Raw genomic sequence first — 4,394 nt, 5'->3', positions numbered from 1 at the left:
AGAGAAAACATCAGCAAATTTGGTATATTTCACCTTTCCTAAAACAAATCTTGTACTTCATCTTTCCCTTTCAATGGAATTCTGGTTCCAGCTTTGGTGGTCTGTGTTGTTTAGGAATTACTTTCTCATTTAAAACAACTAGAAAAATTAAACGAAAAAATTTTGTTAAAGCTGTTTCAAGGTATTAGAGAGCTACTAAGGTGGACCAAGACCCAAGAGAGAGGCGAGTCCAGAGAGGCAAGCCTAGCATTCCAAGTTGCTTTTCCCTTGTAGGGAACTGCCTGTCTAAAATGTAAAGGACAAAAGGCTCAACGAGCTTTCAATAGCTTCATAAGACTAGGGGAACAAAAACCAGAGGAGGAGCCCTGGTAAATATTTCAGGGACTAAACCTAGAAGTAAGGTGAACTAAAAATAAATCATCTCTCTCAAGGATTGAAGCCTAACTTCAAAACATGTCAATCCTTGTTTGAATCACGGGGATCTACAATTGCTAGCATCCCTAGCCTAAAAAACTGCCTAAACAAAAGTAAATCTTCTTAGAGGAAGATAACAATCCAGAGATTTAAACTATTTCTTCAATGTCAAGATCTCGATAAAAAATAACCAGGCATAAAAGAAAATAAAAATAACTGAAAATCAAGAGAAAAAAAAACACACAATAGATCAAATGCACAAGGAAGCCAAGTAATGAAATTATCTGATATAACCCTAAAATATATATGATTAATATGTTGAAGTAATTAAGAGACAAGTCTGGAAATGGTGGTAGAGACTGAAGCATGAAGAAGAAAAAGGATCGAAAATAAAGAAAGGAGATATTCAATATGTGATAAATATGTAAAAACATCTATAATTAGAAAAGAGAGAAAGTTGGGGCAAAAGCAACACTTGAAGAAATAATGACTGAGAATTTTTTATAACTGATTGTCGATATTAAGCTACAGATTTAAGTATATTGACACAGGTAATGAGCAAATTTCTCTGAGGTACAAAGTTATCTCATTGATGACATCTTATGGCTCTCTGCAAATTCCTGGCTTTACCCATTTTTGGAGCAATAGCTTGCCTATGAATCAGGTGGAGGATGAATTTCATATATGGTGCTATATTTGTAACTCCAGAATCCTTTATTTACTCTGGTCAAAGCAGCCACTCTCTTTAGTAGTTACATGTATACAAATTTTCTATTAATATTGATATTTGTTAGCTTTAAAATATCATGTATTATTGTATACAAACATAGTTTTTATATTTCATTATTAAAAAATTCCAGGAATTACAATATACTTTAATATATTAGGAACACCTTACCTTTTCATCGAATTCAGGTGTCAGTAAACTTTTTCTATAAAGGACCAGATAGTAAATATTTTGGGCCTTGAAGGCTACTTACAGTCTGTCATAACTACTCAATCTGCCATTGTAGCATGAAAGTAGCCACAGACAATACATAAATGAATGAGTAAGGCTGTGTTCCAGTAATATATCATTTACGGATATAAGCAAAGGGCTAGTTTGATAATCGGGCCATAATTTGCCCATGCCCTGATTTGACTGGATAGCAACCCTTCCATTCTACACGTTTTCTTATATTTGCACCTTCATATTATCAGCAATGATTTTTTTTCCCTACAGTATCTCCTAACAACCTCATTTCTTCAAAAGAAATTTGAAAGGCAGAAAAAAGGAATTGAGAGACAGAAGAGACATACCGACTAATTAGAACATTTGAATCTGAATTGTATATAGGTCCTTATTCAAACAAGCAAACTGTAAAAAACAAATTATGGGACAAACAAGGAAATATGATATGAACGTCAACTTGGATATTTGTTGATAGTAAGAAAATACCATTGTTTTTAACTGTTTATGATGATGGTATTGCTTATATTTTCATAGCAGTCTATATCTTCTAGAGATACATACTGAAATACTTCTAGATGAGAGTAAATGTAATCCCTTTAGAATTTTCTTTAGAATATTTGAGGTGGGGGAGAAAGTTAAGGTATATATAAATAAGGTTAGCCATGAGCTAATTGTTGAAGATGGGTGATTTCCATATTGGGTGCTTTATCTTTTTCTTCTTATTCCATCTACTTTGTTTGGTTTAAAATATAACAAAACTTTTTTTAAAAACTAGTCTCAAATAGAAGGCCTCCACAAGTGGGGACAGAAGTCCTGCCCTGGCTGGCCCCTCTTGCCTAACCATTTGCCTTGGAAGGCAGTGGTGTCAGCAGGAAGAAGAAACATTTTTTAATGGTTCACTTAGAAAGGTCATCTTTTTGCTATTCGTAGTGAGATATCATCCTTTAAAAATCTGCATACAGGCGACTATTAGGGGGCTTAGTCAGGGGTGGCACTCGAGAGCTAGTATCACTGAGGACAACGTCTTCTCTCATTTGAAGAACTGCAATGGAGCCAGCAGCAGAAGACAGGTAAGACCCCGTGAGAACAGCACCTGTCGCATTTTTCCAAGAAACAGCAACATTAGAAGGGGACCCGGTTCACACAAGCTCATAACCACTAGGAGGTGCATTAGACTCACTGCAGCCTCAGTGATAGGCGGGGATAAAAGGCATTCTCAGTTCAAGTAAAAGCTTTGGACAAAGCTCAAAGCATCCGCCTTGCAATTATATTCAAGCCTGTCTAAAGTGGAGATAGCCTCAGGAAACACTAGCTTACATAACACAAGCATACACACCACCTTGCCCCAAAGCACTCATAAATTCTTGATACCCTCAGGATACTGGCTAATATCTCACAGGTAGCTATCCACTGATTTCAGCCAGCTCTGTTAACCTGTATATTCCCAGCCTAAATTCATGATCATTAGGTAACTAAATATTAGCAGCCTAGCCTTCAATAGGTACATTTCAAATTGGTGATTAACTTTTTTTTGAGGTCATTATTGTTTCAGAATGGCTAAAAATGTATTGAAATTGCAGGTGGTCAGTTGATTGGGAGTCAGCCTCATCACACTGCAGCACACACAGTATCATTCTCAACGCCCCAGCTTATACTCAAGCACAGCCGCACAGCCTCCCACATGTTCCCAGGCTGCATGTGTCTAGCAGAAGAAAATGCCGGTTCTCAGACTTGCTGCATGGGGAGCCTGACTCCTCGGTTTCCTCCCTGGTGATTTCCAGACTTGGCTTCTGCAGGAAGCAGATCTGCTCTTCTCCCAAAGGAGGCCAAATGTCATAACAGAGGAAAAGGCTGCTAGCAACGAGGGGGCCCAGAATGAGAGAGCAGGGGAAAGGTTAGCCCCAAGAACCTGAACAGATCATTTTACTGGAATGGAGGAAAATAAAACTTTTTCTAAAGCTGATTCATTTACTCCAGATAGTTCTTGTTCCCATGTCTCTGCATTCCTTCTTGGATTCCGTCCCCCACCCCCATTTATCCCCTTCATTGCTAGTTCTGGAAATCAATGAGTGATAGGTTAGCATGGTGCTCATCTCATGGTGTCACCTAGCAACATGATGTTCATAAATAGCTACAATCATCTCTTCTCCAAAAACAGCTCAAACTTCTTTTAAAGACATCAGGAAAAATGCTTAGCTCTTTCAGAGCTAGTGTGAATGTCCCCTTGTCTCCTATTCCCAGCCTTTCTCTTCCCCTTCTCAGTTTGACCTCCCAGCATGTTTATTGTTTATACTCTGCCTTTTTTTAAATGCACATTTCCTTCTACAGGGTCACATAACAGCTGCCCATGTAAAAGTCTCCCAGTAGTTTTGTGAACTTCATTGAGCTCAAAAACAACTCAAAAGCCAAAAACATTCCTACTTAATTCTCACTCCTTGCACTTTAAAAGAACTCAAACTAAAATTCATAGAATACTAAGGCTGAGAAAGAATCACTTCTAGATAAGTTAAGACCGTACTAATCAGATAAGAATTTTATACTTTATTAAGAGATTAAATATGCAAAAACAAAAAGGGTGCCTTGATTTGACTGGATAGCAACCCTTCCATAAGAAGACCAATACCCAGCAAACCTTAATTAACTCATAAATCCAACATATGTATTTTGGGTATCATATTTCAAATACTGTGCTAGGTAATGATACAAAGATGAATAAAGATGAAAGGTTCACAGTGTAATGAGAAATGTCAGGATATTCTCCTTGCAGGAGAACTAAAGAGCATTTAGGAGAAGCCCCAATCTTCTAATTCTGTAGTTGTTACAGATAGAGAGTCACAGATGAACAACTTTCAGGTGAAAAGCATGAAGAATCAGCAAAATGCTTGATATCTTATAATAGAATTGAATCTTAGGTTCTTGGTTTGAGCGAGGGGGTGCACACTGGCGCCATGCACTGTGATGGGAGGACTGGGAGGTTTAGGACAAATAGGGGTCCTGTTTGGGCCATGTTAAAGCCACAGCACAGAAC

This window comes from Pteropus vampyrus, unplaced genomic scaffold, assembly GCF_000151845.1.
Source record: "Pteropus vampyrus isolate Shadow unplaced genomic scaffold, Pvam_2.0 Scaffold19, whole genome shotgun sequence".
NCBI classification, from domain to species: Eukaryota; Metazoa; Chordata; class Mammalia; order Chiroptera; family Pteropodidae; genus Pteropus; species Pteropus vampyrus.
The sequence above is the reverse complement of the archived record's forward strand: the minus strand, read 5'-3'. Positions refer to the sequence as shown.